Raw genomic sequence first — 11,963 nt, 5'->3', positions numbered from 1 at the left:
CCAAGGGGTCACAAAGGCTGTCAGGGGTTGGCTATCCACAGACATGTACCCTTTGGTGGTAAACCTTCCCCTGATCTAGTGTGGTGAACCATCGGTTGCCTCATAAGCTATCAAGCAAATCCTGCATTCTGGGGATAGGCTGACGGTCAGGGATGGTCTTCTCATTTAGTTCACGGTAATCTATGCAAAGATGTAGGCTTCCATCCTTTTTCCTTACACAGACTACCAGAGAGGCATAAGGTGATTTGGACCGGGTAATCCAGCCCCTATGTAAAAGGTCTTGAAGGTATAACCTTATTTCCTGGTACAGTGGTCGGGGTATGGATTGGTATGTTTGTTGTACAGATTCATTGTCTGTCAGGCGGATCTTCATTGGAGCCCAGGGATAGAACCCATGTCTTTGTCATCTTTCAAAAAACTTGCACTTTCCTGCTCAAGCAAACTCTCCACTGCTGCCTTCTCCTGGTCAGATATATGATCAAGGGAGAAACTTCCCTTTGGCTCCCCTGTCAAAGCTGTAACCTTTGACAGAGTGAAGTTTTGGTTGGTGGCTAGGTTGTCAGTTGGTACAGTAGGTCCAGGCAACACTGATAGAACTTGTAGTAATCGCCCTAGCGAGGTGTGTTTGGGGAGGGTAATGGGTTTGTATGTTGATGCGGCTTGATTTTCCTTGGGAGACCTAGATGAGGCAGTCATCTATGTCAAGTCCTTCAGGCCAAGTGGGATTCACATCTGGCTCAAACAGAACAAGGGTGTTCTCCATGATTGGTCCAGTTCTGGCCCTTACTGTCGGTACAATTCCTTGCTTCTTTGGAATCTCCACGTTGGACCGTCCAAGCCTGACATGACACATCTCATCTGGGTGGTCTGCCCTAAGAGCTCAGACAAGCATCTCTGGTGACTGCATGCGGTTCGGGAAGGATTTCTCTAGGACACTGGTTATGTGGGCTACTCGCTGGTTGGGGACCAATGACACAATCTCTCGGATCGCATTGTAGCCTATTATGGGCTCAGCCACCTTGTCCCTAGTTACCAGGAATGGCACCTTGATCTCATGTTTTTTCTGTCCATCAGTCGCAAGTGTCAAAAGAACATCCACCCAGCCAGTGTATGGGATGACTGTGCCGTTGGCTGCTCTCAAGGTCAGTTCAGTCTGGGTCAATTCATTAATTGAACATAGTGGTTCATTAGGGAGGTGATCTTGGAGAAAGCGTTCACTCAGAACAGACACCTGTGCGCCCACGTCCCAGAGGGCTTGGGTTGGGTGGTTGTTGATTGTGCATTGGACCAGACACCTTTCGCCCACTAAGTTTACAAGTTTCTGGTGCTGTCTGGGTGAGAGATTGTCAGGGAGGGTTCGGCGTTGCGACTTGGAGTTCGGTTGGGGGTTAAGAGGGGACGCTACGGTTGAGGGCTACTCCTGGTCCCCCTGGGTTGCCCTATTTCCATTTCCCTGAGTCTGATTTTCTAGAGGAATTCCTCTACACCCACGAGCGATGTGGTTTTCTCCACCACATTTGAAGCAGTGGCGGCACATGTCTCCCACCCCTTCACTGCGTCATTTCCTACACCCTCTTGGTCTGGTGGTGGTTTCACTTGGTGCATTACCTTTTACCTTGGTAGAATCCTCAACCTTGTTGTGAAGTGCGAGGACACAGGCCTTAAGGTCAGCCACCTGTGCAGCCAGGGCAGTCTCAGAATCCTGCCGGGCTTCTGCAGACTTCTTTGATGGTTTTTTGAGCTCGTCCTCAGTGATCACCATGAGACGAGCGCTGGGTTTGGTGTTGTATTTTAGTTTTCTTTTCATTTCTAGGGATGTGGCAGTGTCAATGTGGCTGAGGAGTGCCTCCTCAGTAATGTCGGAGTGGAGGTGGAGTTTTAGGTCCTGTCGGATCAAAGTACATGTATAGAAAAGTTAACTTCTTGAAGTACAAAATGCCTTTTTATATTAAAATGGTATATCCTTAGTTGTTTTACCATCTCAATTGCTTTAAATGGAATGTTTGAACCTCAATCATGTACTGACCATGCTTTTAGTTCAACAGAAAAACTTCCTTCTTTGTTACTCCTATTACTGTGTACAGTAATGAGCATTTCATTCAATGACACTATCAAACAAAGTTTGATGTTTCAGCTTTCAATCTTCACGTCCATTTCCGTTTACATCTGTACATAATAGAAGGCGGCATAGAACAACATCAAATATCATACTGCATCTTAAGAAAGATACATGTACATTCATATCTGTACAAGAAACATCATAAGTTCTATGGCAAATCTTTCCATACTTCTGTTAAGTACTGCAAAAGTGGAAATTTTCGCGGTGTTCAAATTTTCGCGTATTCCGCGCAACCAGAAACTAGCGCGAAAATAAAAGCACACAAATATTTTTGCTTGCCATATGTGCCTGTGCGTGATGTCTTGATTCCGCAGAATTAAAAACACGCGAAACTCTTCCAACCCGGCCAAGCGCGAAAAATTAGTCACGCGAAAATATCCATTTTTACAGTATCAAAACCTCAGCTGCTGGCATGAAGAATAATTGTCCTCATCTATGTAGGAACAGCTTACATGTACAACAAACTGTGTTCACACAAACACCGACCCATATTTGCTGCTATATAAAAATACCACCATAAACAGGTTGATCACAAAAGTACAAATACAATTACTTTGTTTACTTTCAAGTAAGTGGAATGGATCAAAAAGGGATAGTTTCACAGAGAAATAAAAATAGTTCAGAATAGTACAATAGATAGTGACAGGTATAGGAGGAAGATACAAGTGTATATTAAAACGTATGTGAAAACATGACACCAAGTATCCATTTCTTGGTTTGCAACATTTTGTATGCAACATTTGTCTGTAATATCTCACACCACTGGAGTACAGTTGAAGGTGGAAGGTAGTAGAGAGATAGTTTGATAGAGAATAGAAATAAAGAAAGAGAAAGCATTTAGATATGGATAGAGGAGAGGGAAATGGAACTGACCAGTGTAAAACGTTAATGCAATACATATAATACAACATGTTATATAATCAAGTTTGCACTCACTGAACTGCAATTTGGGTCAAGCTGAGCATGCAGCAATGAAATCTATAGTGTCTTTTTTTCTTCTCTTTTGACACACATGTTACCACTATTACACTTATCGACAACAACAAAAATTGCACTTAGGTTTTTGTTCCCAAAATCTCATCGGCTCAGCATTTACACAACAAAGTACTTCTTACTACATGTAATTATCTTTTGGCAAACCTTCATTGCAGTTCACTGAGTTGTTCCAGTTAGATGGGACGACCTTAGTGTATGTCTCAATGTGGTCAATTTGCTTGACTAGGCAACCACCAATAAAGTAACGGGTGGTAGTCTTTTTTACCACGGACGCAATAGCTGTTTGAGACTTCTGTGTTCCGACTGGTGTGCTGTCAGAATTGTTCCCGTTGTTGCGAGCAGGGGTGTCCTCTTGGTTAGTTGATTCTGCTTCGCTGCCAGAGTCAGCTTCCTGGTCCCGAAGTTGCTCCATCGTCCACCGCAGTTTCCCACTGGATGGGGTCCTAGGGACTGACGGGGCTGATGCCGGGAACTCACCGATAGGGGATGGCGCATGTATAGACAGGGCAGGCTCAAGGGGGTCGTTGATGGTGTCGGTGTGGGGTGGGGACGTTATGTTGGCTTTCGGGATAGATATTGTCAGAGGCGGTGTTGGAACATTCAGTGGCGATGGGGTTGGAGTGTGGTTCATTGCTGGTTGATGCTGAGAATGGAGGGGAGACCGTGATTTGGAACGGGATCGGGAACGGGAACGGTAGTGGGGATGGTTGGAGGAGGCGCCCGGGTGGTTCGACCTTATGTGCCGTTGAAGATTGCTGGACTTAGAGGCGTCATAGTGGCACAGTCTGCATTTGTATGATGGCCCCCGCTGGATTCCATGAATCCGCCGAAGATGGAAATCCAGACTCCGTCGCTCTGCATAGGAATTTCCGCATCGCCTGCAGACATGTTGCCTTTTATGTACTATCTACTTGAGAGTGAGACTGGATAAAAACAATCATGACTGCCCTGTTTGCAAGTACTTTATTCTCCGCTAGCTACAACACATATACACTGTACAACGATTGGTTACATAATCAAAACCTTGGGTGGCATGAGGAGGGAGTGTGGAATGGGATTGGAATGACCATATGGTGGATGCTTATGTCGAGAGTAATGAAGCATGGTAGTGGTCAGAGAAAGGAATGTCAGGTTGACCGTGAGAAAGATAGGATAGAGTGACCAAAGCAGTGATGGTGGAATGAAAACGTGATGGTACAATTGTCTCATAGTTCAACGATATGTACAAAATTTACAAACACAATATCCGAACACAATATCCCTCCCTTGTTTTACTCAACAATAGTTACGTTCAGACGGGAGCCCTTAACCTCGAAGTTAGGAAACTTCGAGGTTAGAGCTTGTAGTGAGGGACCGTGAAGACGCACTCGTAGTTAGCAAACCTCGAGGTTTGCTCGATGTTTCGAGACACGAGAAATCTTATGGTTAGCGCTCTAACCACGAGCCGCGGGGGGTCCCCACTTGTAGTTAAGCACCATGTGGACACAAAAAACAACGAACTCGAAGTTAAGAATGACCTCGCCGTAAACTCCAGCCCCCACAATTTCCCTCTGCTTCCGGGTCAACCTCCCAAACGTACACCACAAATACACTACACGTGAAAAACCTATGACGCACGACACAACATCATCTTTTCTTCCCATGCGCTTGATCTCTGAAACTGAACACATCGAACTCGCTACTGTATTCTATATTCTTCTCCGATGCTAAAAAAAATGTTTTCGACGAATATCTTCATAAAGGCATAAAGTCATCAGTGCAGTGCTATCTCTGCATACCATGACAGAGAAAATGAGTACCCGACAGGGTTGGACTACAGAATAAATAGACGCCTTGTTAGCAGTGTGGCTGAAACTTCCGGTTTTGTGGTTTTAACATCAAGTGGGACCCACTCATAATTACGGGGGGCAGAAGTTAAGATTCGTCGTGTGGACACACGTCGTAGTTAGGGGGCAAAAGCTAAACCTTGAGGTTTCCTAACCTCGAGATTAGGGCCTGCCGTCTGAACATAACTATTGAGATCCTCACTGAAGGCTTGCAATTACTGAATCTCATTTTACAAGATCATTATAGAACCATTTGAACGAATTTGAAGGAAGAGTTTGTACAATGAATAAATAATGTTTCTTTTTAACTCATCAAAATGGGTTGCCGCAAAAAAAAAAAAGAAGTTTTGTTGTTTGTGTTTTGCTGGCAATCATAATGAATATATAGCACACATTAATGAGTCTAGTATAAATTATTATACATCAATACGTTTATGAAAGTGTATAGCCAGCGAGAAAACAAGAGGAATAGAAAATGACAGAAGAAGACAAGGAAATATTGAATATAGAGACAGAAAATAGAGATGAATTGGGTAAACAAGAATTTTGACAACATTCGTGGTACTAAAAACTTTGAGTTACTGAAGACATGACATTATAACAAACTGATTTGAACTTTCAATTGTGACCATGCACCTCAAAACGAACATAAAGTCGCACACACTGATTTTGCGTGAGGACTGAAAATAAGTGAAATGGGTCAACCTAGCCGAACTTGACTTTTTCAAATTTTCTGAAAGAGCGGGTCTTCCTTGACATTATACGGAAATTTGCTATCATAAAACGGGCCGGAAAGTGTGTTTTTTTAGCAGTTTATCTAGAACATTTTTGGTAGAATAGTGTGATTACGTGTGCCTTTAGAATCTCTTTTTCATTTCTGAAAAACCTTGTCCAAACTCTTAACTTTCAACTCTGATAACTTTTGAAAAGATAGTGCTACTGCTTTGAAAGTTGGCATTGATTATGGACAGAATGTGTTAATGAGGCATGCTCAATTTCACTTTAATTCGATAATCTCTTCATTGTTGTTACTCTGGTGGTTTACTTCCTGTTTTTTGTCCCATTCATCGCACAGCCAGCACGGTTTGGTAAAGATTAAGCGCTTGAATAGACACTGTACTTCAGAGCCTCTTTTCTCAGTTCACGCTTTTCCTGAGTTTGTGCTTTCTTTCCAATATTTTGATAGGTTAGGAGAGTCCATATGATTTGAGTTATACATCATTTTAAAGCTTAAAGTCTGCTCTTTCAGAATATGGTCTTAACTAAAAATTCATTTCTGGCGACTTTTTGTTTGTTTTGAGGTGCAGGGTCACAATTGATACTTGCAATACACATAATAATTACTTTCGAAATAACTTTTACCTTAATAATCTTAGATCCTCACAATTTGATCACAGGATCCAAGTCACATAATCTCTACATGAAGCTTTTATATTTTACAGTTATTTACAAATTAAACAAACATTATAAAATCATCCTGGGGGTCAACTAAACAACATGTTAGCCTCTCATCCAGCGTATCCTTTACGTTCTATACATGCATTTACAAAATAATAATTACAGAAAATTAGTGGAAAGTATAGAAACAGAGTAGGAGAATAAAATGAGTTTAAAGAGACTGGAAGAAGTAGACACATTAGTGCATATTTAACTCTTATTTTGATGAGAGTCAAACATCAAAATAACTAGATTTTGTCAAAGTTTTGAATAACGCAAATTGAACACAATTATTGCATGTAACAAAGAATAAACAGTGGCAAACAAATAAAGAATAAACATTAATACATTGTATACAAATAAATCATGTTACGGCAATGATAACACAAGGGAATAAACAAATGAAGAAGAATAAAAGTTCAATGTCCAAATCTGACAAGTCTTTCATGAGTTCACTCCGTTCATTGTGTCTTTTGTTTCTTTTCTTTTATTGCTTAGTATTTACATTCAAAGCAGGTCCACCATGGTAATAATGTAAGCGTTGAGGTGGTCGACCACGTCTGGTCGATCTACGCAGACGGTCTGGTTCTCGGGGAGGAGGGGTCCTCGTGCTCTCTCGATTGGAGTCATCGTCGATGACGTGCTCGTCGTCGCGTTGGTCAACGATTTTCTTCGCTTGAGACAGGTGTCTCGTTGTTTGCCCATTTCTCGTTATAATTATGCTCCCTCCCTTTCTGGCGAGGACTTTCCATGGAACTGGGTCAAATCTGGTGTCTAGCTTATCGCGTCGCGATCGCAGGATGATCACGCTATCTCCTGCTTCGATGTCGCTTTCTTTCACGCGAAATTTTCGGTCGGTGTTTTCTTTCATCTTTGCCTTGTATCCCGCGTCTCACTTTGGAATTCTTCAGTTGACACTGAAACTGTAAGAATTTGCTCTTCGTGTCTTCCAGCTCCAGCTGCAATTGAAGGAGATGAGGGGGGAGTGGGGCCTCATCTTGTTGGCCTTGCTGACTTTGGTCTGACTGTGCTTGAGAATGAGATGAATCCTTCTCCTGAAGTCCAACATTGCCACTCTCCCCCAGCATGAACGAAACAGTGAGTCTCCATCCTGTACACAAAATTAGAAGTAAACAGAACATGTAATATGGGATATTCAAGGCTTTCCACAACATTGTGGAGATCTACGTTGCCGCACTGGGTAACGCCTTTCTTCTGCGTTACGTGCCTCCATGTCCCTAGTTTGCCTTACGTCTCGACCGCTTTTGCTAGCTATCTTAGCATTTACATTTTCGGCTTCAGTAGTCCGTGTAGGGCTACTTTGTGATGGTACTGGATGGACAGGGGTGTTTGCATTCGATTGAATGACTTCAGGGGCCTTGTCATCGTGAGGTGGGGCTGGTGGTAGAGAGATATCCTCTTCTAGTATGACAGTTGGCTGTTTGTAGTTCCATGCTTTTCCATCGTCTCCACGATAGGGCTTGAGTCGATCACAGTGAGTGACGATCGGTTTTGCCCTTTCTGAGGCTTGCACTCTGAAGGTTACGTCAGACAGCCGAATCACGATAAGGTAGGGACCCTTCCATTGGAGCTGTAGTTTTGGAGAGATGCCCTTTTTCTTGGAATGATCGTATAGCCACACAAACATTCCTTCCCTCAGTTCTGGGCTGGCTGTCCGCCGGTCATATTGCTTTTTCTGTTTGACCGCACTCTTCCCAGAAGTTTCGGCCGCAGCTTGGTACACGTTCTGGAGGAGAGCCCTCAAATCTTCTGCAAAATCACAAATGACCTCACCACTTTCTTCTGGTGCAGAGGGCATTGTCAAGTCTATGGGGAGGTGAACTTCTCTGCCTAACATGAGCATATTTGGAGTCTCACCCGTAGATTCTTGCATAATGCTTCGATATGCACTCGTAGCGTCAGCAGTTTCTCATCCCATTCTTTGCTGTGTTTGTCCTCCTCCAACATCATTGCAACAACATTTACCAAAGTTCGGTTGAACCTTTCGACAAGGCCGTCTGATTTTGGGTTATAGGCTGTTGTTCTTGATTTGTTGATTCCAAGAAGCTGACAAGTCTGTGCAAATACCTGTTATTCAAAATTGGACCCCTGGTCCGAATGCAGCTCGTGGGGGACTCCAAACCGACAAATGAACTCCTCAAGTTTTCTGGCCACGGTTTCGGCTTTTGTGTCGGGGAGGGCATATGCCTCCATCCACTTTGTGTGGTACTCCCCTACCACCATCACCCATTGATTTCCCTGCTCTGTTTTGGGTAGCGGTCCTAGCAGGTTGACAGCCACTCGTTCCATCGGCACACCAACTCGATATTGTTGCAAGGGATGTCTTCTTTTCTTCGGCGGGGATTTCCATCGTTCGCAGAGATTGCATTTTCGCAGGCAAGATCTCACATCTGCAGTTTGTCCTGGCCAATAATACCGTACTTTAATCTTCATTAAAGTCTTCTTCAGCCCGAAGTGCCCACCTAACGGCCTGGCATGCAAGTCATCAATTGCGTTTTCTCGGAGTTTCTTTAGCAACACTATTTGCCTCCGCAGAGATCTTCCATCTTCTTCCTCCCAATGCCTACATAGCACGCCCTGATAGGTTTCCAGCTGCTTCCACTGGGCCCAACACGTTTTGGCCTCCGCAGACATGTGTGAGATTTCCTCCCATGCAGGTCTCTCTTCTTTCCGCTCTTTTGCCTCCAAAATCCACCGCAGTGTTTCGTCATCCTGCTGCGCTTGTCGGATGTCTTGCCAAGTCATCGTGGGACTGGATGAAATGCCCCTGACTATCCTATCACTCTCCTCCCCCATTAGTGATCTGGGATTGTCAGAATGTTCAGCATGTTCATCTGTGACCTTTTGGTGATTCAGGTGCTGTGATGTTACCTCTGTAGGTTGTACTGGTTGGATGTCATCTCGAGTTGTTGAAGGAGTGGATAAAGTGCCCCTGACTATCCTATCACTCTCTGTATCGGTAATTCTATTTCAATGTCAACAAATTTCACAAGTGCCTTGCTAATGTCACTACTCCAATAAAAGTTGCTACTCTTCCCACTCGTATGTCATAATAGATATCCACTTGAACATACTACTGTATCAACATCTTCGTTGAAGTCTAAGTATTACAACTGTCATAATCATACTTCACTGAGAAGCTAAAAATCAGTAGCTCATGGCTCATGACTCATGGTTCATAGCTCGTGGCTTATGGCTCATGGTTCGTGGCTCTGGTTCATGGCTCTGTGGCTTGTGGCTGATGGTTCGTGGGTCTGGTTTGTGGCTCATGGTTCATGGCTGTGGTTCGTGGCTCATGATTCATGGCTCTGGTTCATGGCTCTGTGGCTTGTGGCTCATGATTCGTGGCTCTGGTTCATGGCTCGTGTTCATTCAGTCAATAAATACAAACACACTGGGATGTATTACTGCCAAGCTAATTTCCCTGTTACAGATCATGTACATGTAGTTCTATGGCTCTATGCATCAGTTATGAGCATTTGCCTCCGTAAATTGGTTTATCGTGCGTCAGTACAGAGCACTTGCCTCCCTCGTTGGCATATCATGCGTCAATTCTGAGCATTCGTATGTCTAGAAGTTACTTGGTCTATATGCATCAAATCTGAGCTTTTGTCGTCATGGCTACTGAAATAAGCATCAAATCTGAGCATTTGTCATCATGGGATCATGGTAGGTCGAAATACATGTAGAAATATGCATCAATTCTGAGCATTCATTCCCTTTGTAGGTCTGCCACAGTCACATCACATGAACAGCACAACGAGAAATGTGAAGTGCATAAGATCTTCGTCCTCCACTACAATTTGATTTATCGAAAGGGATTGGTGCACAATATCCCACCGCTGCCACCATTTGTAGCGTATTTTTGTGTCCTGAAAGAGTTGTGCCTAAGTGCTTCACTCCAACAAGCACACTATCCCGAGGAAACACGATGTAAAATCTGCTTGGGTTGGTTGCCAAAGTATATGGCTGAAAAGGCACCCCCTTTGTTCTAACTTGCACAGCACATTCATGACAATCATGCCACGCACACAGTCATGTACTCAAATTACCATCACCAGTACCCAAATCACCATCACCAGGAACTAAGTCATCTCAGAAGAGACTTAAAGGACAAGTTCACCTTCATAAACATAAGGATTGAGAGAATGCAACAATATTAGTAGAACACATCAGTGAAAGTTTGAGGAAAATTGGACAATCGATGCAAAAGTTATGAATTTTTAAAATTTTTGTTGGAACCGCTGGATGAGGAGACTACTACAGCTTGTGAGTCATATGCGTACAACAGTATAAAGAAAATGTAAAGAAAATTCAACATATTTTTACTTTTTTCGCATAATAAAAGAGCACTTGACTTGCCTCTTTCTAAAGGCAGGGGGAATAATATTACCCATAACATTTTGTCGGTAACGAGTCGGGGGAATGCGTTCTTTTTTTCAAAAAATGAAATTTTGTGAAATTCTCTTTATATTTTCCTTATATTGTTGTACGCATGTGACATCTAAGTTATTCACACACTGCAGTAGTCTTCTCATCCAGCGGTTACTGCACTAAAACTTCAAAAATTCATAACTTTTGAACGGATTGTCCGATTTCCCTCAAACTTTCAATGATGTGTTCTACTAATATTGCTACATTCTCTCAATCCTTATGTTTATGAAGGTGAACTTGTCCTTTAATAAAGTAGGTCGCAAGACAAGTACATACCGTTCGCTGTTGATTTTATTCAGAGAGAGAGAGAGAGTGTGTCCACTCACCTGTTACTCGGACATTAGTGACCGATGCAACTTTTACCCTCCCTCCATCTCTTTCTGTCACTCTGTCTCTCCCTCTCTCTCACTATCTAGCTAGTTACATAATCTTGAGCATACACAGCCCTTGCACCAGGGAGGTGCTCCCTGCCTACGCCCAACATCCCTTCACCATGCAAGGAAGATACCCCTCTCTTGTCCACACACACACACACACTGCTACAGTGTACAGTCTAGCTTTGGGTCAGGGAGTATACAGTTATGTATGTTATGGTGTTCCATTCCTATGGAAGGAGTACCGGTAACTCTAAGCATGATCTATGCTTTAGGTCACTTTTGTTACAATACATGTACTAGATACTGCTTTGTACATATCCTCTGTGAAACATTTGTACAGATATATATTGTGTACATTGTATAATAATAAAAAAAAAACTTATTTCATTTTCTGTAAAGTTTTTATTGTCAGTTTCCTTTTTTTGTGATGATGTTCTAAAAAGATAACCATCATGGTTTATGAGACTGATTGATACAAGTTTTGTCATATTATATTATGTGTCTGTACAAGTGAAGAGTTTGAATGCAAAAAAAAAAAGACAGTGAAATGCCATTTTCATGTCTTGATTTTTTGTCCCCACCGAACGAGTTCGAGCAGGGGACTATGAAATGGGCTCCGTACATGTGTGTGTCCGTGTGTCCGTCTGTGCGTCCGTGTGTGATCAAAATCTTCAATTTGCTACTTCTCTGTCATTTATGACCCAATTTTGATATTGTTTGCTTTATATGATAGCACCACATGGGAGCTTTGAA

This window comes from Diadema antillarum, unplaced genomic scaffold (assembly GCF_040938485.1).
Source record: "Diadema antillarum isolate AM-2024a unplaced genomic scaffold, OU_Dant_1.0 scf00000152, whole genome shotgun sequence".
Classification (NCBI taxonomy): domain Eukaryota; kingdom Metazoa; phylum Echinodermata; class Echinoidea; order Diadematoida; family Diadematidae; genus Diadema; species Diadema antillarum.
This window is presented reverse-complemented; position numbering follows the sequence as displayed.